Genomic DNA, 24260 nt, shown 5'->3' with positions numbered 1-24260 from the left:
ATTCAAATTTAATGGATTTCTAAAAGTACAAACATTAGACTATTTTTAAGGCAATAAGCTTTTAAAAGGTAAATTTAATGTTTCTGCTTATTCTAGACTTTAGCAAAATGTGTAATTTTTAAAGACTTTACTTTTATAAAGAATATTATAAAGATGTACATAGTTTTTACTTAATCTTCCCATGTAAATGTATTCGCAAGTACACTACTTTAGAACGCAGAAACATCTTTGTACAGTGTTTTTCAAAATCTTTGAGTATGTAACCTTAAAATGTATAATCTTTAGCCAAAATGTAACATATGTATGTAAATTCGGATTACACAGATATTGTAATAAACAAGTTCTTTTCACCTTTGTTTGTACTTGCAAATCCTGAACTTTATTACACAGAAACAAATTTATATCTTCAGTATACTAGTGTTGTATGGTTAATACATATCAAAATGTACAAATTGTGCGCCATACTGTAAGTAAAGCATTTTTGGAAATATCTGGTAAAACAATTAAAGGAAACAGCAACATTTACAAATTCCTTCAAGAAAAAGTTGGGCACATGATCAAAAACATGTTATTCTATCACTTTTTTAAGTATATCTAAAATTTTGACTTTTAAAACCATTTTTCTGTTATCATTGAATTTTTTTTCAATAAATCTAAATTTATAAAAAAGCAGTGTTTTTCATTAAATCCTTTAAACAAACTGTAAATGGTATTCATACTCTAGTGTAATAATAAATTAAAGGTTATAAAGTCGATATATAAGATTTATTAAAACAGTTCAAACATAGTTCACTACATAAATTTGGTGCATAAATATGAATGAACATAGTAGTAGCCAAACAACATGGAATTACAGGGATAATGGAGTACATGTAGATTATTCAATGAATTTGGTTAATCTGTAAATAAACAAAATATATAAAAAAAAGGGTTAGATGCACAAGATAACATATATATATATATAAAATTTATATATATATCTTTTTATTGAAGCATGAGAACAGTGTACAAGTATACATTTCTTTGTAGACTTAAGTTTACATACATTGTAAATAAGTAGTTAATATTCAATAAAATAAACAATTTCAGCATATTTGATACAGTAACGTTTTTCTCAGCAAAATATTAATGTTAACTGAGTTACATTTGTTGAAAGAAACAAAAATCATAGTACAAGATTAATCGACCCAGATCCATTTCCGCACAAGTCACACCTCCACATCGCCATCTTAATTTTTATAATAAAAACATACAGTATTTCTCAGACTTTTCTAAGTGCCTAAATACATAGATCTCTGGCTAATATTACAGCACACATATTTAAAACAATTGTGCACACACTGCTAATATACTGTATGTTGATCACCACCAAGGTAAATACATAATTTTCAATATTGCCCGATATATACTGTAGTATACTTACATATATTGATATATGGAATAATGTAGTGTAATTTAGTGGAAAGTCACATGTTGTTATGGGTGCATTAGTTATGGTCTTTATGTAATAGGTTATGAGTAGCACACTCTACGAAAATTTTGGTCATTTAAAATACGAAAGAATTACCTTGAATTTTTGCAGAGGGTGCCTCTCACAGCCTACTAACCCCAATAATGGTTACACATACTGTAGGTAAAAACCAGTGTTTCTCAAACTTGGCCCTAAAAGATCAATCACGCCCGGAGCACATCAGAGCATTCTATTTCCAGGAAATATCCTGGCTGACGGTCCAACATATGTCACCAATATACACTGCAAAATGTATTTAAACTACGACACCTTCTAGCATGGCATCTTTAACTCTATCTACTGGTTGGTCTTGTATCACAGCCAACCAGAAGATATCTGTAACTACAGTATATGCTGTAGTATGTAATCGCAGGTACTTAGATGTTGTAACTTTACACAACAAATCGTCTCAAGATATTACACAACCAAATAAAACATTTTATTTATTACTAGAACAGTAATAGAACAAAACTGGGTAAAAACAGAAAGACATAGGGGTATATGCAATTCCGGACGAAGTCCGTTTAAAATTTGCCTGTACTCGACAGCCGCAGCCCTGCCGCCGGGACCATGAATTCACCATATGCAATGCAAAACGGATTCGACACACCCCTTGGCGGATAACGGCCCAATCGGCGAGTAGTGGGCGTCCCGAATTCGACTTCCCGCCGTTTGCAGCCCTTTATTAGGGCTTGTTTGCTGCGTGCTCAGCAGCCATTTTGTGAACCTGCAGAGAGGTGTGAGGAGGTGCAGAGCTAGCAAATTGGTTGTTTGCTGTGGTATCGTTTGGACACCTAGCAGGCTTTATTCCAGGACAGACAGGAGGATACCTGTTACCCCGGAGGAGAGTTGTTTTTGGAGTTATTACTACATTTGTAGGTAAGTACCACATGTGGGTCTGGTGTTGCATGTATGTGTTTGTGTAGTGGGGGTTGCCATGAGGTGTACATGGGGTGTTTGGGTATGTGTGCAGGTATGTGTATAGCTCCTGCTTGTATTTTTGTGTTTTGGGGTAGTTTTTCACGTTGTTTTTTTTTTCTTAAAATTACTTTTTGGGTCATGCTTTTGCATTTGTGTACCTCCAGCATGTGCAGGAATGATTTTTGGCTAGTTTGGGCTGATTTTAGTGTGTGTCGGTATCAATGCGGTCGACATGTGGTGTCATTTGTTTGCCAAACATGTTTTTTCCCTCCTATTTTAGCACTGGTGTACCTCCAGAGTGTGCAGGGATGCTTTTTGGCTAGTTTGGGGTGATTTGGAGCAATTTTGTGTCTTACATGTGGTCGACATGTGGTGTCGTTTGTTTGCCAAACATGTTTTTTCCCTCCTATTTTAGCACTGGTGTACCTCCAGAGTGTGCAGGGATGCTTTTTGGCTAGTTTGGGGTGATTTGGAGCAAGTTTGTGTCTTACAAGAGTGTGCAGGGATGCTTTTTGACTAGTTTGGGGTGACTGTCAGCCATTTTGTGTGTGTCAGCCATTTTGTGTTAGCACTGGTTGATTTCCAGTATGTGCAGGGATGCTTGTACGGGGGGGGGGGGGTTGTGTTTTTTTTTTCTATTTTTATTTGTATTTTTATTTTTATTTTTATTTTTTTTATTTTTTTTTTGTGTTTGGTCCTGCTTGAGAACTGGGGTCCCAGCAGCATGACATGTGATTGCATGTAATTATGTAATGTGTGTTAAATTTGTAAAAATATATATATTTTTGTTCTTTTTAAAACAGAGATGTCCAGGGACAAGCGGACCCGATCCCCCCCTTTCCCCACCCCCTCAGAACTATCCCTGCATAGCAACGAGGAGTGGGAGCCGACCCAGGAGGAGAATACGACCGACCAGGCATGCAGTGACCGGCCGCGGTCGTCAAGGGCCCAAAGTGAGAAGTCGAAAAAGAAAAAGCCTAGAAAGGTACTGACAACACCTGCAGACACAAATAGCATCCAACCTGCAGTTGCTACATCCCTGTGTGAGTAAATATAGAATTGTGAGCCTTCAAACAAATGTATGATGAATGTGTATAATAATTTCTAATTTTCTTTTCAGCTGAACAAATGCAATTGGTGGCAGACGTCCAGGAAGGGCAGGATCCCTCAAATGTTCAGAGGATACACACCCTGGCATCCGAGATTACTTCCCGCCAGGATACTTACACGAATGTCGTTGGAAGCAGACTGGACGCCATTGAGAGGACAATGGATAAGATGGCAAACAGTCTGCTTGAAATGCAGAAGGCTCATGCCGACAGCACGGCCAAAATGCTAAAGACCAGAAGAGAAGATCACAGGGAGACTATGGACATCCTTCACATTCTGGCCCAATCCATGATCCGGCTGGTGGATAACACATCATGCCTGGCACACAGCAATGAAATGTCGGAGAGCCATCGACAATCCTCATCCAGCCAACAGCTCATCGCAACAACACTGCAGATGATCTATGATAAGCTCCCAGAACCAGCTCATCAACACGCTGGTGATCCACCATTTCCGCCATACACAAGCTACAAGAACGCCTCCTTCCCTTCCTCCACTACCATCCTGGTATAGACGGTCACAGATGTACCAAGGATATACAGGGATGTACCCCACCCACCAGATGCCTCCACCACCAGCCGCAACATCTACAGCCGCACGGGCACAGAGGTCCAGTCAACCCACTACCCAGCCTCCCAGGACATCGACGCCCCATCAGGAGGAAGACCAGGATCCGGACAGACTTCCACCATGAGCCCGGTCGTATTGTTTTATTTACTTATATGTTTTTCATGTATCCCTTTCTTCCCCTCCCCTTTCTTCCCCTCGCATTAGTTTTTTTTTTTTTCTTACTATTGTTTTATGTGTTGGGCTTCCCCACCCGTGACCGGGTACTACCAAGGAGCCTTGTGTAGGCATACATGCGCAGGCATGTATGCGGGCGCGTGTGGTAACGGATGAAAGCTCCTTGTGGCTACATGTATGATGGGCCAAAGAGCTATTCTGATACCACTTTTTTACCCAAAAAATAAGAATTTACTTACCGATAATTCTATTTCTCGGAGTCCGTAGTGGATGCTGGGGTTCCTGAAAGGACCATGGGGAATAGCGGCTCCGCAGGAGACAGGGCACAAAAAAGTAAAGCTTTACTAGGTCAGGTGGTGTGCACTGGCTCCTCCCCCTATGACCCTCCTCCAGACTCCAGTTAGGTACTGTGCCCGGACGAGCATACACAATAAGGGAGGCATTTTGAATCCCGGGTAAGACTCATACCAGCCACACCAATCACACCGTACAACTTGTGATCTAAACCCAGTTAACAGTATGACAACAGAAAGGGCCTCTTAAAGATGGCTCCTTAACAATAACCCGAATTAGTTAACAATAACTATGTACAAGTATTGCAGATAATCCGCACTTGGGATGGGCGCCCAGCATCCACTACGGACTCCGAGAAATAGAATTATCGGTAAGTAAATTCTTATTTTCTCTATCGTCCTAAGTGGATGCTGGGGTTCCTGAAAGGACCATGGGGATTATACCAAAGCTCCCAAACGGGCGGGAGAGTGCGGATGACTCTGCAGCACCGAATGAGAGAACTCCAGGTCCTCCTTTGCCAGGGTATCAAATTTGTAAAATTTTACAAACGTGTTCTCCCCCGACCACGTAGCTGCTCGGCAGAGTTGTAATGCCGAGACCCCTCGGGCAGCCGCCCAAGATGAGCCCACCTTCCTTGTGGAGTGGGCTTTTACAGTTTTAGGCTGTGGCAGGCCTGCCACAGAATGTGCAAGTTGAATTGTGTTACAAATCCAACGAGCAATCGACTGCTTAGAAGCAGGTGCGCCCAACTTGTTGGGTGCATACAATATAAACAGCGAGTCAGATTTTCTGACTCCAGCCGTCCTTGCAATGTATTTTTAAGGCTCTGACAACGTCCAACAACTTGGAGTCCTCCAAGTCGCTAGTGGCCGCAGGCACCACAATAGGTTGGTTCAGATGAAATGCTGATACCACTTTAGGGAGAAAATGCGGACGAGTCCGCAGTTCTGCCCTATCCGAATGGAAGATTAGATAAGGACTTTTATAAGATAAAGCCGCCAATTCAGATACTCTCCTGGCAGAGGCCAGGGCTAGTAACATAGTCACTTTCAATGTGAGATATTTCAAATCCACCTTTTTCAATGGTTCAAACCAATGGGATTTGAGGAAATCTAAAACTACATTTAGATCCCACGGTGCCACCGGAGGCACCACAGGAGGCTGTATATGCAGTACTCCCTTGACAAAAGTCTGGACCTCAGGGACAGAGGCCAATTCTTTTTGGAAGAATATTGACAGGGCCGAAATTTGAACCTTAATGGATCCCAATTTGAGACCCATAGATAATCCTGATTGCAGGAAATGTAGGAAACGACCCAGTTGGAATTCCTCCGTCGGAACCCTCCGATCCTCGCACCACGCTACATATTTTCGCCAAATGCGGTGATAATGTTTCACGGTGACTTCCTTCCGTGCCTTAATCAAGGTAGGAATGACTTCTTCTGGAATGCCTTTCCCTTTTAGGATCTGGCGTTCAACCGCCATGCCGTCAAACGCAGCCGCGGTAAGTCTTGAAAAAGACAGGGACCCTGCTGTAGCAGGTCCCTTCTCAGAGGTAGAGGCCACGGTTCGTCCGTGAGCATCTCTTGAAGTTCCGGATACCAAGTCCTTCTCGGCCAATCCGGAACCACTAGTATTGTTCTTACTCTTCTTTGCCGTATGATCTTCAATACCTTTGGTATGAGCGGCAGAGGAGGAAACACATACACTGACTGGTACACCCAAGGAGTTACCAGTGCGTCCACAGCTATTGCCTGTGGATCTCTTGACCTGGCGCAATATTTGTCCAGTTTCTTGTTGAGGCGAGACGCCATCATGTCTACAATTGGTCTTTCCCAACGGTCTATTAACATGTTGAAGACTTCTGGATGTAGACCCCACTCTCCCGGATGAAGATCGTGTCTGCTGAGGAAGTCTGCTTCCCAGTTGTCCACGCCCGGGATGAACACTGCTGACAGTGCTATCACGTGATTCTCCGCCCAGCGAAGAATCTTGGCAGCTTCTGCCATTGCACTCCTGCTTCTTGTGCCGCCCTGCCTGTTTACATGGGCGACCGCCGTGATGTTGTCCGACTGAATCAACACCGGCTTTCCTTGCAGGAGAAGTTCCGCCTGGCTTAGAGCATTGTAGATTGCTCTTAGTTCCAGAATGTTTATGTGAAGAGACTTTTCCAGACTCGTCCATACTCCCTGGAAGTTTCTTCCTTGTGTGACTGCTCCCCAGCCTCTCAGGCTGGCGTCCGTGGTCACCAGGATCCAATCCTGAATGCCGAATCTGCGGCCTTCTAATAGGTGAGCCTTCTGCAACCACCACAGAAGTGACACCCTTGTCTTTGGTGACAGGGTTATTCGCAGGTGCATCTGCAGATGCGACCCTGACCATTTGTCCAACAGATCCCTTTGGAATATTCTTGCATGGAATCTGCCGAATGGAATTGCTTCGTAAGAAGCCACCATTTTTCCCAGGACTCTTGTGCATTGATGTACTGACACTTTTCCTGGTTTTAGGAGGTTCCTGACCAGATCGGATAACTCCTTGGCTTTTTCCTCTGGAAGGAAAACCTTTTTCTGAACCGTGTCCAGAATCATTCCTAGGAACAGCAGACGAGTTGTCGGGATTAAATGGGATTTTGGAATATTCAGAATCCACCCGTGTTGTCTTAGCACCTCTTGAGATAGTGCTAAAGCTGTCTCCAGCTGTTCTCTGGACCTTGCCCTTATTAGGAGATCGTCCAAGTATGGGATAACTAATACGCCTTTTCTTCGAAGAAGAATCATCATCTCGGCCATTACCTTGGTAAAGACCCGAGGCGCCGTGGACAATCCGAACGGCAGCGTCTGAAACTGATAGTGACAGTTTTGAACAATGAACCTGAGGTACCCCTGGTGTGCGGGGTAAATCGGAACGTGTAGATACGCATCCTTGATGTCCAAGGATACCATAAAGTCCCCTTCTTCCAGGTTCGCTATCACTGCTCTGAGTGACTCCATCTTGAACTTGAACTTTTTTATGTAGAGGTTCAAGGACTTCAGATTTAGAATAGGCCTTACCGAGCCATCCGGCTTCGGTACCACAAATAGAGTGGAATAATACCCCTTTCCTTGTTGTAATAGGGGTACTTTGACTATCACCTGCTGAGCGTACAGCTTGTGAATGGCTTCCAACACCCTCTCCCTTTCGGAAGAGACGGTTGGTAAGGCAGACTTCAGGAAACGATGAGGAGGATCCGTCTCTAATTCCAACCTGTACCCCTGAGATATTATCTGCAGGATCCAGGGGTCTACCTGCGAGTGAGCCCACTGCGCGCTGTAATTTTTGAGACGGCCCCCCACTGTCCCCGAGTCCGCTTGAGAGGCCCCAGCGTCATGCTGAGGTTTTTGCAGGAGCCGGGGAGGGCTTCTGTTCCTGGGAAGGAGCTGCCTGTTGGTGTCTCTTCCCTCTTCCTCTGCCTCGTGGCAGGTACGACAAGCCCTTTGCTCTCTTATTTTTGTAGGAGCGAAAAGGCTGCGGTTGAAAGGTCGGTGCCTTTCTCTGTTGGGGAGTGACTTGAGGTAAAAAAGTGGATTTCCCGGCAGTAGCCGTGGCCACCAAGTCTGATAGACCAACTCCAAATAACTCCTCCCCTTTATACGGCAAAACCTCCATGTGACGTTTTGAATCCGCATCGCCTGTCCACTGTCGTGTCCATAAGGCTCTTCTGGCTGAAATGGACATAGCACTCACCCGAGATGCCAGTGTGCAAATATCCCTCTGTGCATCACGCATATAGATAAATGCATCCTTTATTTGTTCTAACGACAGTAAAACATTGTCCCTATCTAGGGTATCAATATTTTCAATCAGGGATTCTGACCAAACTACTCCAGCACTGCACATCCAGGCAGTTGCTATAGCTGGTCGTAGTATAACACCTGCATGTGTGTATATATTCTTTTGAATAACTTCCATCTTTCTATCTGATGGATCCTTAAGTGCGGCCGTCTCAGGAGAGGGTAACGCCACTTGTTTGGATAAGCGTGTGAGCGCCTTGTCCACCTTAGGGGGTGTTTCCCAGCGCGCCCTAACCTCTGGCGGGAAAGGGTATAATGCCAATAACTTTTTTGAAATTATCAACTTTTTATCAGGAGCAACCCACGCTTCATCACACACGTCATTTAATTCTTCTGATTCAGGAAAAACTGTTTGTAGTTTTTTCACACCATACATAATACCCTGTTTTACGGTATCTGTAGTATCAGCTAAATGTAACGTCTCCTTCATTGCCAAAATCATATAACGTGTGGCCCTACTGGAAAATACGTTTGAATTTCTACCGTCGTCACTGGAATCAGTGCCCGTGTCTGGGTCTGTGTCGACCGACTGAGGCAAAGGGCGTTTTACAGCCCCTGACGGTGTTTGAGGCGCCTGGACAGGCATTAATTGATTGTCCGGCCGCCTCATGTCCTCAACTGACTGTTTAAGGGAAGATAAACCATCACGTAATTCCACAAATAAAGGCATCCATTCTGGTGTCGACCCCCTGGGGGGTGACATCTGCATATTTGGCAATTGCTCCGCCTCCACACCAATATCGTCCTCATACATGTCGACACCACGTACCGACACACACCGCAAACTCACAGGGAATGCTCTAATGAAGACAGGACCCACTAGCCCTTTTGGGGAGACAGAGGGAGAGTCTGCCAGCACACACCACAAAGCGCTATATATACAAGGGATATCCTTATATTAAGTGCTCCCTTATAGCTGCTTTAATATATATATATATAGCCATTAATGTGCCCCCCCTCTCTGTTTTACCCTGTTTCTGTAGTGCAGTGCAGGGGAGAGACCTGGGAGCCGTTCTGACCAGCGGAGCTGTGACAGAAAATGGCGCCGTGTGCTGAGGAGATAGGCCCCGCCCCTTTTTCGGCGGGTTCTTCTCCCGCTATTTTTCCAGTCAGGCAGGGGTTAAATATCTCCATATAGCCCCTATGGGCTATATGTGAGGTATTTTTAGCCTTGTATAAGGTTTATATTTGCCTCTCAGAGCGCCCCCCCCCAGCGCTCTGCACCCTCAGTGACTGCCCAGTGAAGTGTGCTGAGAGGAAAATGGCGCACAGCTGCAGTGCTGTGCGCTACCTTATGAAGACTGAGGAGTCTTCAGCCGCCGGTTTCCGGACCTCTTCACGCTTCAGCATCTGCAAGGGGGTCGGCGGCGCGGCTCCGGGACCGGACTCCACGGCTGGGCCTGTGTTCGATCCCTCTGGAGCTAATGGTGTCCAGTAGCCAAGCAGCAAATCCACTCTGCATGCAGGTGAGTTTACTACTTTCCCCCTAAGTCCCACGTTGCAGTGATCCTGTTGCCAGCAGGACTCACTGTAAAGAAAAAAACCTAAACTAAACTTTCTCTAAGCAGCTCTTTAGGAGAGCCACCTAGATTGCACCCTTCTCGTTCGGGCACAAAATCTAACTGGAGTCTGGAGGAGGGTCATAGGGGGAGGAGCCAGTGCACACCACCTGACCTAGTAAAGCTTTACTTTTTTGTGCCCTGTCTCCTGCGGAGCCGCTATTCCCCATGGTCCTTTCAGGAACCCCAGCATCCACTTAGGACGATAGAGAAAATCCTTTTTGTAATGGTGTACAATAGGCTTTCACTGTTATGTGAATTTACTATTCACTAGTGGTTTTTTTTGGCTTATTCATAGGATTGGGTGGAAAATTGAAGTGGACGGCATAGTTCGTGTTATGCGTACCAAGGTGAGTAGAGCCATGTTTCAATGTATATATTCAAGAAACTTTGGTCCGCCTGCCTTTGTGGAACCATACAGCCCAGCAAGGGATCATGCTGGGCTGTGTGGTTCCACAAATGCAAGCGTGTCAAAGTGCTGACCACTGACACCACTCTGCCACTTTGTACCGCCCGCCTTTGTGGAACCACACAGCCCAGCAATGGGTCATGCTGGGCTGTGTGGTTCCACAAATGCAAGCGTGTCAAAGTGCTGACCACTGACACCACTCTGCCACTTTGGACCGCCCGCCTTTGTGGAACCACACAGCCCAGCAATGGGTCATACTGGGCTGTGTGGTTCCACAAATGCAAGCGTGTCAAAGTGCTGACCACTGACACCACTCTGCCACTTTGGACCGCCCGCCTTTGTGGAACCACACAGCCCAGCAATGGGTCATGCTGGGCTGTGTGGTTCCACAAATGCAAGCGTGTCAAAATGCTGACCACTGACACTACTCTGCCACTTTGGACAGCCCGCCTTTGTGGAACCACACAGCCCAGCAATGGGAGGAAAATTTGCACTCATCAGCCCGGAAGCTGTGTATGGGACGTACTTGGACATTCCAACACGATAATGATCCAAAATACAAAGCCAAGTCGACCTGTCATTGGCTACAGCAGAATAAAGTGAAGGTTCTGGAGTGGCCATCTCAGTCTCCTGACCTCAATATCATTGAGCCACTCTGGGAAGATCTCAACCGTGCAGTTCATGCAAGACAGCCCAAGAATTTACAGGAACTGGAGGCTTTTTGCCAAGAAGAATGGGCAGCTTTACTATCTGAGAAAATAAAGAGCCTCATCCACAACTACCACAAAAGACTTCTAGCTGTCATTGATGTTAAAGGGGGCAATACACGGTATTAAGAACTGGGGTATGTAAACTTTTGATCAGGGTCATTTGGATAGTTTCAGTAAACACAGTTGTTTGACAATAAATGGCTTCACCCAACCACTAACCATGAGTGAAAGGAAAGTTTGTGAGTTATCATTCATATTCTCTGACAAATGGCCAGAAAATCACAAATTCTGCTAGGGCATGTAAACTTGTGAGCACAACTGTATCTTTTCAATTGAGCCCACACCAATTCAATTGGATTCATGTCTGATGATCTAAAAAAAAAACAGTACAGAATTTTTTATTTTTTATTTGAAAATTAAACACGGTATTGTACTGTTTCATTTTTTTATTTTTTATTTGAAAATTAATGAGAAAATAAAACATACGGTATTGTACTGTTCATTAAACCATAAAATACATTTACAGTACTAGAGTGCTACCCAAAATTTTACTTGTACAGTATTAAAAGAATACTCACTCTGGTGGTGTGCGTTTAGGGTCATTGTCTTGGAATATCCTGTGATGAGATGGGTAATATTTATTCACTAATGGCACCATAAATCCCTCTATTTTATCTTGGAAGAATTGCTTATCCATGATCCCTACAGAAATAAAAAAAAATGTTCATTAATAAGCAACTAATTTTATTGTGCCGTTACAGCAATCTACAGTACTGTACTATACTTACAATCACGAATGGCCTGCAGTGCCTTGGGGTCCTCCGGACAAGATCACTCTACCGCCTTTGGAGTGACCTTACGGTCTTCCTCCGGCCCTGCGAGCCCTCCGATAGGCCCTAATCTAGACGGAGCTCCCCAAGTGAATAGAGGCGATCACTGGCAGCCATATTACAGTGCTGTACACAGTACTGTAGTACTAAACCGCAATGAGCTCTCAGACGTCGGGGCGTTCCAGGCATCCCAGGTTGTTACGTCAGTTCCCTTTGTTTTTGATTATGCCTTTTCTTTGAACACTGTATTTTCCACTGCCTCGCCCTACCCCCATTCCACTTTCCCCTCCCCCCCGGCAGCTTGCACAGTTCATGCAGTAAGAGGGAGGGAGTTCAGATCAGGTTACAAGACATGCGCAACAGTATACTATGTAGGAATATCACATAGATAACTGCAGTCGCATTGATACTGTGTAGATGTGTAAATCGTACAGTAGCAGTGATCCCTTCTCATTAAGTACAACACAAATTCTCTAATGCCGACGATATACAGTACTGTGTTGCTCGTACAGTTAGTTGCGTCAGAATACACTAATTTATATTTACTGGTACTTTATGTCTATGGGAATGAGTCGCTCTTGCAGATTTACTCTGATTTATGTGAAACCTGTGTGCACCCTTCCATTGAATGTATTACAAAAAAAAAGTGAATGTCACGGGAACACACAAAAAAAAAAAGTTGCCACTTCCTTCCCATTGGTGTTGGTTTATGCCTTAGGGGATTCGGAAGCTCATGCAGTACATGTATTTCAAAAGCACGGTATTTTCTGCCACCTACCCCCATCACCCTTCCACCCTGGGAGCCTGCACAATTCATGCAGTAGACAGGGAGGGTGTTCAGGTCAGGTACAATACACAAACACTGACGATCTGCAGTACTGTATTGCTCAGTTAGTTGAGTCACAATACACTAATTTATAGCGGACTAACTCCTGAAGATTTACTGATTTATGTGAAACCTGTGTTGCACCCTTCCATTGAATGCATTACAAAAAAATAATTAATATCACGGGAACATATTAAAAAAATTAAAAAAAAGTTGGCATTTTGGGATTCGAACCCAAGACTCTCAGCGTGGGAGGTGGGAGCCATCATCGCTAGCCCACGACACTTCATGAGAGATTCACAAGTTCATGTGTAAAAGTACTGCAAAGAGTGATTCCTTCCCATTGGTACGCTCCTTCCCATTGGAGTTGGTTTATGCCTTAGGGGACTCGGACGCTCATATATGTATTTCAAAAGCACGGTATTTATGCACTGTACATACTTCCTTTCACACATTAGTTGGGTCTGCATACACAAGTGTTTTAACATGTTCGTTTGTCTGTATAAACTATTTTTTTAACTCTTTCCGTCTGACCATTGGTCACCATCTATTAACATTACAGTCGTCACTGACCATTTGCCAGAGCTGTAGAGCAATCTGCCGCTATTCAATCTAAAGTACTGGATTAGTGAAGCATTAGCCACCCAGTGGGGGAGTTGTGTATTGCATGCTGAGTATCTAGTCGAACCTCAACGCGCCTGTCCGTGATTAAACTCAGCAACCAAAGCTATCACATAGGCGTGACTAAACCTCCGTCTAGGCGCAGAAACAGTCAAGATAACGGAGGAACCATCTGTATATTGCATTCATAAAAATCTAATGATTTAAAAATTTTAAAATAACGGACGAAACTTACAGGAGAAGAAAGCTTACATTAATTTGGCAGACCTTCATTTCCAAGCAAAATGGAATAATCTTCCTCCTGATTTGGGTCAATTTCTGGATCTTCAGGTAAATTTGGTAATACATCCATGGGATTATAGTGGATGCAAATATTATGCAGTATGCAGTGATAATTTTGTTTACTTTGGATGCAGAACACTGCAAAGCTCCTCCAGATTTGTGCAAACATCTAAACCTGCTTTGCAGTATCCCAAAAGTGCATCCAATGACGCCACGAATAGCTAGATGAGCACGATTTATCGTTTATAAAATCTGCCATAAGGTTTAGAGAATGGGGTTAAAAGCCAGATTTTTTCAGGCTATTCAGCTACCTTACAAAATAGTGTACGATTAATGATTACTAATCTAACATAATACCAAGTAAATATTTTATTCCATGAAATAAACATATAGAAACCCCAAATATAAACTTTTTATAAAATATGCGGTATGTTTTTACAATTTCTACTGATTTCCTATTTAACATAATCTAATGTAAAACGTATAATGGACAAGTAATATCATATTTTAAATATAATAGGAACTAAACTATTTCTATAAATTCCTAATTGTACTTATAGAAAATAAGGAAAAATTTAGTTTGAAAAAAAATATTTACCTACTAACCATGTGCCACATATTATAATCCTCAAATTTAATAAATATTCCGTAAAAGTTACAAGTTGACCCTGGATAAGTAATACATTAAGAATTGGATATTTTTAATCGCACAAGACTTGAACATTAAGAGTGGTAGTTTCTTCTGTTTCTGCATGCCACTTCAATATTCTGGGTAGGAGTGAAAGGAACACGAGTACAATCTATAGCTCCCATCACGTCAGGAATTCTTGATACATCATAGAAACCTTTCGTGATAGAAGACCATTCACTGGCCTTAGATGGACCTTATGTAATCACTGACATAATTTAAAACTGCATCTACAACTTTTAAAAAGAACCTACTAAAAGCAAACATATATTCCGCCAACTGTTTGAAAGAATCCTGATGCCAGATAATTAAGTAAGGCCAGGAGTTTCTCATGTTATCCTGGTCTTTGGAAATTTGCAATCTTTCTTTTATCACACAAACAGCAATATAAAATAGCATGTTTTGGCAAAGGAGATATAATTTTGTCCTCTCACTACAGTTATTAGTCCATAAAATGTACCATGTGTGCCATACCCAGGAAAATCCACTAGTAAGGGATGGCTAAGATCCTTGTAGTAGTCCACACCTCTCAATCTGAAATGTAATAAAAACAAAGAGCGCCTCCTACTGCAATATAAAAAACACCACTTTTGTGCTGAAGGAAAGGGCTATAAGTGAACCCGTACCTTATAGAAATGTTATGAAAGCTTTTCTCATATCTTTTGACGATGGTCCATACAAGGTCACCAACAGCATGAGGTTTTACACTAAGTTTTTTAATGAGAATCCAATACAAACATAACATAAAAAAGGGAATAAAAGCATATAGTGTAAACCAGTTTACAATTGGTAACACAAATAATCAAGTGAAAGCTCGTACATCAGAGAATTAAAATAGTAGTTTATCTGAGAATCAGCATACAGTAAAGGTACCCAACGCATTTCGTCCAGTAGGATTGATGTCCTATACCTCAGACTTCCTCAGGGGTAATCTGTGTGTGTGTATATATCTTTATGATTATAAAAGAAGCTAATTGACTTATACATACTGTATAAATCAAGACATTGGTTGGTTTATGTGTTAAGGTATTGTAACATTTCAAAATAATTTTGTAGCCTTGAAGCTAATTTTACTGCAATATCCTTGCCTACTGCATCCTAAATGTTAACAAAAACATATAGAGCTATGAATTGTCTGTCACCATTAGATGGTACCGAATTCTTTTTCTGTTGTCTTCGTAGAAATCTAATTGTAATTTTAATCTGTGTAACCGAGGACTTTCAAATTTCACAGGGATACTTTATCTCTTACAAACACTTCATTTTCCTGTCAGTTTGAAATATTTAAAGCTCATTAAAATTACTGAAAGATGGCTTGTAAAAAAATATTTAAAAGGTAAAAAAAAAATGTTTTTAACAGTTCATCAATACTTTAACATATTTGTTCCTTTCGTTTCTCCAAATTCCCATTGGTAAGCATATCTTGTATAATAGCAGCATGTCATTTAGAAAGTGAAAATAAAATACCCTGGGAACCTCATCTCCTAGTTTTCTGCTATAGCCATTCCTGTAACCAACCAGACTCCAGTGGTAGAGGGATTACATTCTGTGGTTGAATAAATTGTGTGACGTTACCATGGAAATTATTACCTAGACTCTATCTTGGCGAGATGTAATGGAGTGCGAGTTTGCTAAATGTGCTACAACTCCCACATTTTTGTAAAATAGCGCTCGCATCCAGATGATTTTCCATTATGCACTTACAACTCGCCTAATGTCGCAGGGTGAGAGTTCTAAACCCGCACATAACACATTACCTAAAAATCGTTAAAAAAATGACCAGGTTTACATAGGCGAGTTGCATGCGAGAGTTTGCGGTAAAAAGAGGGGGGGAAAGTGTAATATCACATTTAAAAAAAAATAACGAATATATATTTACCTGTAAAAACCCATTACTAAAAATAGTGTACCTGCATGTAAGTGGTAAAAACCCATTAAACAAACCCTTGACGTATAATGTTCTCCCTAAACAGTGTGCCTACATCTACATTTAAAGAACAAAAACTTCCTATGTAACATAATCTAGTGTAAAATTTATAATGAATAACTAGTATTACATTTTAAATATAATTGGTAAAAACATGCCTCTTCAATATTCTGGGTAGGAGTGAGAGGAACATGAGTACAATCTATAGCTCCCATCACATTAGAAATTCTTGCTACATCACAGAAACCTTTCATGATTGAAGACCATTCACTGGCCTCAGATGGTAACTTATGTAATCACTGACATGATTTAAAACAGCATCTACAACTTTTAAAAAGAACCCACTAAAAGCAGACTGAAATATTCCGCCAAAAGCTACACTGAAAGGATCCTGATGCCAGGAGTTTCTCGTGTTCTCCTGGTCTTTGGAAATATGTAATCTTTCTTTTTATCATACAAATCCAAAGTAGCATGTTTTGGTCTCCATCTAGAAGGAGGGGAACGCAAAAGGAGATATATTAGTCCATAAAATTAACTCCATGTGCCGTGCCCAGGAAAATCCACTAGTAAGGGATGGCTAAGCTTCTTGTAAGTTAGTCCACACCACCTCTCTTAATCTATTGCAATATGAAAAACACCACACAAGGTCACCAGCCGCATGAGGTATTTCAGTTTTTTAACATGACAAAAAAAGGGAATAAAAGCATAGTTTACAATTGGTAACACAAATAATCAAGTGAATGCTCGTACATCAGAGAATCAGAGAATTAAAATAGTTTATCTGAGAATCAGCATACAGCAAAGGTAACAAACGCGTTTCGTCCAGTAGGATCTATGACTTCCTCAGGGGTAATGTGTGTGTGTGTGTGTGTGTGTGTGTGTGTGTGTGTGTGTGTGTGTGTGTGTGTGTGTGTGTGTGTGTGTGTGTGTGTGTGTATACCTTTAAGATTATAAAAGTAGCTGTTCGACTGTATAAATTAAGACATTGGTTGGTTTATTTGTTAAGATATAGTAATATATCAAAATAATTTTGTACTGTAGCTTTGAAGCTAATTTTACTGCCATTTCCTTGCTTGCCGCATCCTATATTTTAGCATAAACATATAGAGCCATGAATTGTCTATCTCACCATTAGATGATACCGAAGATCCCATTGTAATTTTAATCTGTGTAACCGAGGACTTTAAATTTCACAAGTATTCTTCATCTCTTACAAATGCTTCGTTTTCCTGACAGTTTGAAATATTTACAGCTCATTAATATTACGGTACAAAACATAAAAATACTGTTTTCAACAATAGTTCCTCATAACATTAAATTTGTTACTTTTGTGTTTCTCCAAATTCCCATTGGTAAGCGTATCTTGTATAGCAGCAGGTCATTTAGAAACATACAAATAAAATACCCTGGGAACCTCATCTCCTAGCTTTCCGCTATAATCATTCCTATAACCAACCAGATACTCCAGTGGTATTGAGGGATTACATTCTGTGGTTGAATAAATTGTGTGACGTTACCATGGAAATTATTATCTAAACTCTATTGGCGAGATGTAATGGAGTGCGAGTTTGCAAAATGTGCTACAACTCCCACATTTTTGTAAAATAGCGCTCGCATCCAGATGATTTTCCATTATGCACTTACAACTCGCCTAATGTAATAGGGTACGATTTTTAGGTAACACATAACCTATACATTGCAAAAGAACTAGACCAGGTTTACATAGGCGAGTTGTATGTGAAAGTTTACGGTAAAAATAGGAAAAACACTGTAAAATCAAATTTTAAAAAAATCATTAAACAAACCCATGACATATCATGTTCCCTCTAAACAGTGTACCTAAATCTACATAAAAAAAAAAAATCATCAGTCCTGCATGTACTGTATACTGTTCTGGGTTTTTTTCCTGGTACTTACCAGCATCCTGTGCGACTATCTCACTGCGCCATCTTTTTAGCAGATACGGTGTCCTAGAAGCAGCAGCTACGGGGAAACAAATAGAAACATCAGTGATACCTTAATGTTTTCTAAAACATCCAGTGCATTCGAAAAGTATTCACAGCGCTTCAATTTGTCCACATTTTGTTATGATACAGCCATATTCCAAAATGGAATTCATTTTCCCTCAAAATTATACACAGAATACTCCATAATGACAGCGTGAAAAACGTTTAAAAATTTTTGCAAATTTATTTAAAAAAAACAACACATGCACAGAAGTATTCACAGCCTTTGCTCAATACTTTGTTGATGCACCTTTGGCAGCAATTACAGCCTCAAGTCTTTTTGATTATATGATGCCACAAGCTTGGGACACCTATCTTTGGCCATTTTCGCCCATTCCTCTTTGCAGCACCTCTCTCCAGAGATATTCAATCGGATTCAAGTCTGGGCTCTGGCTGGGCCACTAGACATTCAGAGTTGTCCTGAAGCCACTCCTTTGATATCTTGGCTGTGTGCTTAGGGTCATTGTCCTGCTGAAAGATGAACAGTCGCCCCAGTCTGAGGTTAAGAGCACTCTGTAGCAGGTTTTCATCCAGGATGTCTCTGTAAATTGCTGCATTCATCTTTCCCTCTATCCTGACTAATCTCCCAGTTCCTGCAGCTGAAAAACATCCCCACAGCATGATGCTGGCACCAACATGCTTCACTGTAGGGATGGAATTGGCCTGGTGATGAGCGGTGCCTGGTTTCCTCCAAACATGACGCCTGGCATTCACGCCAAAGAGTACAATCTTTGTCTCATCAGACCAGAGAATTTTGTTTCTCATGGTCTTAAAGAGTCCTTCAGGTGCATATTGGCAAACGCCATGCAGGCTGCCATGTGCTTTTTACTAAGGAGTGGCTTCCATCTGGTTACTCTACCATACAGGCCTAATCAGTGGATTGAAGCAGAGATGGTTGTCCTTCTGGGAGGTTCTCCTCTCTCCACAAAGGAATGCTGTAGCTCTAACAGAGTGACAATCGGGTTAACAGTGACAATCGGGTTCTTGGTCACCTCCCTGACTAGGGCACTTCTCAGACAGTTCTATGAAGAGTCCTGGTGTTTCTGAACTTCTTCCATTTACAGATGATGGAGGCCACAGTGCAAAAATCTCAAAAAACTTTTTCACGTTGTCATTATGGGGTAGTGTGTGTAGAATTTTGAGGGAAAAACTGAATTTATTCCATTTTGGAATAAGGCTGCAACATAAGATGTGGAAAAAGTGAAGCACTGTGAGTACTTTCCAGATGCATGGTACCGTTTGCACAATATGCATACTAAAGGTTGACGAACACTGGGACAAATGTATTAAGCCTTGAGAAGGGATAAAGTGATAAGAGCAAGGTGATAACGCACCAGCCAGTTAGCTTCTGTCATTTTTCAAATTCGTAATGATTGGCTGTTGCGTTATCACCTTTCACTTACCACTGCTTTATCACTTCTTCAGGCTTAACACATCTGCCCCACTGTTCATTATGTGGTAATAGCCAAACAAAGTTTGTTGGATGTAGTGCACATATTGTCAACATTAGCAAATGTGTGTATATTTACAAATATAAATGAAAAAATTGGCACTTTTTAAATGCATCTAGTGTTCTACTTTCAAAGTATAAATATTTTAAAGCAGGATTCTAGATTCTCTTGCAATTGTGCAATGAAGCTTCCAATACGGGTGCATACCCAACAGAAATGGTCGGTCCAGATTATCACTATTCCTAAACCGGGCAAGGACCATAGTGACTGCATAAACAGACTTATCGAACTTCTAAATACAGATGTGAAAGTATACACTAAGCTGATTGCCAACCATCTTAATCTCTTGTTCCCCCCCCCCCCCCAGCTAATTCACGCCGACAGGTGTGTTTTGTTATTGTGATCTCAGGCCCTAGACAATACGTGTAAGGTTCTTGACTTAGCTGAATGGGCCACTCATACACGATTGAAAGTGCTACTCCTTTCCCTCAATGCTGAGAAGGCATTCGATCGACATGCACCAGCTCCTCTCCAAATTCGGTTTTCAGGGTGATATTTTAACTTCAATTTCTGCCTTGTATTTAACAATGCATTTTTTTCTTTTTTACGCTTGAATTTGTTTGATTTATGTTAAGTACAGTATCTGCATGACCTTGATATGGTCTTGAAGATGCATTTTAAATAATATCAGCAATCTCCAAAAAGAATGTGAGAGTGGTAGTAAAATACAAGGTCAGAAAGTTTAAAAACTTGCATAAAGCACGATGGATTGCAGCCAGGCGAGTGCTCTTACCCCACATGGCACAGCCTGTAAGTGGCGATGCGGGTTATCCGAACAAACCAAATCCTGTAGGTGAAGCCCAAGAACGGTACCAAGAGACACACAATACATCGCGGGGAGTAATTGAGCGTGCCTTCGGTGTACTTAAAAGCCGGTTTCGAAGTATAGACTCTTCCGGTGGTGCTCTTTTACACTCACCGTCGAAGGTTTGCGGCATACTTAATGCATGTTGTGCTCCACCTGTGGGTATGGACGAAGGAGATGAAGCTAGAAGCCATTTAATACAGACATATTTTTCCTCATTCTGTTAATATACTTGCAATTTTTGTATTTTCATGTAAAATCAGTATGTCATATTTTTGATTAAATTAATTTGTGACTTTATTGTTTTGTTTTTATTCCAGAGTTATGTCCTGTTGACAGTTTGATCCACAAGTTCCATCATGTTGATGGGTTCCCGTTGTTGAGTTGACAGTTGGGTGTTTACCCCTTTTGGATTCCTGTTTACCGCTGGGTGTGTTTACCCCTTTTTTGAATCGCGTTATGTTTAAAGTGAACCTCTACTATTGACGGCCTACTTGTGATGTGGACCTCCCCCACCGCCATATTACAAAGAGACCCTTCAGGTGAGATGCATTGGCCCAACCTCCCTCTTGTCGGTGTAACCTGTGTATTTGTGCAATGTTGCTTGTACCCGCCGCTGTTCTTTTTCAGGAGGGATGACACACTTTCAAGTATCTTGAAATAAACATTTTTCTCTTCCGCAGTTTTCACGGAGTAGCTCTCCCAAGGCCAAAGTACCCTCTCCGGTGTAAAGTGATGCTAAAGTCCCCCCTCTACATTGGACGGCCTACTTGTGATGTGGACCTCCCTCACCGCCATGTTACACCCCACCGCCATGTTACAAAGAGACCCTTAAGGTGAGATGCAGGGGCGCAACCTCCCTCTTGTCGGTGTAACCTGTGTGTTTGTGGAATGTTGCTTGCACCCGCTGTTGTTCTTTTTCAGGAAGGATGACATGCTTTCAAGTACCTTGAAATTAACCCTTTTTCTCTTCCACAGTTTTCACAGAGTAGTGCTCCCAATGCCAAAGTACCCTCTCCGGGGTAAAGTGCTGCTTAAGTCCCCCTCTTCCATGGACGGCCTACTTGTGATGTGGACCTCCCCCACCGCCATGTTACAAAGAGACCCTTCAGGCGAGATGCAGGGACCCAGCCTCCATATTTGTCGGTGTACCCTGTATGTTTGTGCAATGTTGCTGGTACCTGCTGCTGTTCTTTTTCAGGAGGAATGACACGCTTTAAAGTTCCTTGAATTTAATCCTTTTTCTCTTCCACAGGTTTCATGGAGTAGCCCTCCCAAGGCCAAAGTACCCTCTCCGGTGTAAAGAGAAGTGCGGGAAGTCGAATCCAGGCCACCCACTATTCGACCATTGGTCCATTTTCGACCGGAGACGTGTCGAATCCATTTTGTATTGACTATATCAGATTCAGGGTACCGGGTGGAGGGTTTCGACAGTCGATTGCTGTTGAATCTGAAAACTGTCACCAATTGAATATACCCTTCTGTATAAATCTTCTTATTGGTGTTGATTAGAGTGATTTCACAGTCTGTTATATACACACATGAAACACCCAAGCACCCTCCACTTATCTGCTAATTATCAACAGGTGCTCCAGTGTCTAACGATGATCGAATGTGACATTATTTGTATCCATGGCGGCAGCATGTTCTCAGATAATGATTCCCTCTGTTGCCATAGCCCCAATGTAAACAAACCCAACTGGGGGGTTATTCAGGTCCCATACTGCGCGTGCAGATAATGCGACTGAGTCGCATTAACTGCAAAGGCCTCTGCCTGATTGACAGGCAGTTAAAAAAAAAATCATCCCATCCATTGATGTTTCCACCATGCTTACGGCCTTTAATAAGATTAATAAAACCCTTATATCAGCATCCTACGCAGAAATGAACTATCAAATCCTACACCGATCCTACATTACACCAAAACTACGGTTCCAAATGGGAACAGCCTCTGACTCCAAATGTTTTAAGTGTGGCATGATAGATGCAGATATTTATCATTGTTTGTGGAGTTGCCTTGAAGTACGTAAATTCTGGAACCTAATTCAAACATATGTTAGAGATAAACTGCATCTCAACTTAGATGTCTCCCCGGAATGGGTTATGTGGGACTTACACTTATATCACCCTGCCTCTAAGCTGCCGATCGGTAAACGCCAATTACTAACCAAAATAGCAGCAGCAGGAAAAAAAACAATACTGTCCCAATGGATAGCTACAGATTCACTATCCATAGCTATATTTTTGCCAAGAATATCATACCTCTTCCATATGGAATGGTTGGAAATGCTATTAGATTAGGAGAACAAAATTCTTTGACATATGGCTCCCTTATGTGCAAACACTAGACAGTCCTGTCAAAACCTCCCTACGCCAAGCCATATATCACACTACATGGTATAACCTAGAAATATTAGACCTAGGACACCCACCTTTCTAAAAATAAGAATTTACTTACCGATAATTCTATTTCTCGGAGTCCGTAGTGGATGCTGGGGTTCCTGAAAGGACCATGGGGAATAGCGGCTCCGCAGGAGACAGGGCACAAAAAGTAAAGCTTTAGGATCAGGTGGTGTGCACTGGCTCCTCCCCCTATGACCCTCCTCCAAGCCAGTTAGGTACTGTGCCCGGACGAGCGTACACAATAAGGGAGGAATTTTGAATCCCGGGTAAGACTCATACCAGCCACACCAATCACACCGTACAACTTGTGATCTAAACCCAGTTAACAGTATGATAACAGCGGAGCCTCTGAAAAGATGGCTCACAACAATAATAACCCGATTTTTGTAACTATGTACAAGTATTGCAGATAATCCGCACTTGGGATGGGCGCCCAGCATCCACTACGGACTCCGAGAAATAGAATTATCGGTAAGTAAATTCTTATTTTCTCTATCGTCCTAGTGGATGCTGGGGTTCCTGAAAGGACCATGGGGATTATACCAAAGCTCCCAAACGGGCGGGAGAGTGCGGATGACTCTGCAGCACCGAATGAGAGAACTCCAGGTCCTCTTTTGCCAGGATATCAAATTTGTAGAATTTTACAAACGTGTTCTCCCCTGACCACGTAGCTGCTCGGCAGAGCTGTAATGCCGAGACCTCTCGGGCAGCCGCCCAAGATGAGCCCACCTTCCTTGTGGAATGGGCCTTAACCGATTTAGACTGTGGCAGGCCTGCCTCAGAATGTGCAAGTTGAATTGTGTTACAAATCCAACGAGCAATCGCCTGCTTAGAAGCAGGCGCACCCAACTTGTTGGGTGCATACAGTATAAACAGCGAGTCAGATTTTCTGACTCCAGCTGTCCTGGAACATATTTTCAGGGCCCTGACAACTCCTAGCAACTTGGAGTCCTCCAAGTCCCTAGTAGGTGCAAGGCACCACAATAAGCTGGTTCAGGTGAAACACTGACACCACCTTAGGGAGAGAACTGGGGACGAGTCCGCAGCTCTGCCCTGTCCGAATGGACAAACAGATATGGGCTTTTTTGAGAAAAAACCACCAATTTGACACTCGCCTGGTCCAGGCCAGGGCCAAGAGCATGGTCACTTTTTATGTGAGATGCTTCAAATCCACATATTTGACTGGTTTTAAACCAATGTGATTTGAGGAATCCCAGAACTACGTTGAGATCCCACAGTGCCACTGGAGGCACAAAAAAGGGGTTTGTATATGC

At 42.2% G+C, this 24260-nt stretch overlaps 1 long non-coding RNA gene across 1 annotated transcript; it reads right to left on the bottom strand.

Annotated features, from left to right (window-relative positions):
• Positions 1–751: 751 nt before the first annotated feature.
• LOC134908843 (uncharacterized) lies at positions 752–23051 on the bottom strand. Its single transcript, XR_010175808.1, has 4 exons — positions 18179–23051; positions 17391–17490; positions 11666–11789; positions 752–899 (listed from the first exon to the last, which is right to left on the bottom strand). It is a non-coding gene; the product is annotated as an uncharacterized LOC134908843 (long non-coding RNA).
• Positions 23052–24260: the final 1209 nt, after the last annotated feature.

The sequence above is a fragment of the Pseudophryne corroboree genome, chromosome 4 (genome assembly GCF_028390025.1).
Source record: "Pseudophryne corroboree isolate aPseCor3 chromosome 4, aPseCor3.hap2, whole genome shotgun sequence".
Lineage (NCBI taxonomy): Eukaryota > Metazoa > Chordata > Amphibia > Anura > Myobatrachidae > Pseudophryne > Pseudophryne corroboree.
The sequence above is the reverse complement of the archived record's forward strand: the minus strand, read 5'-3'. Positions and strand labels throughout refer to the sequence as shown.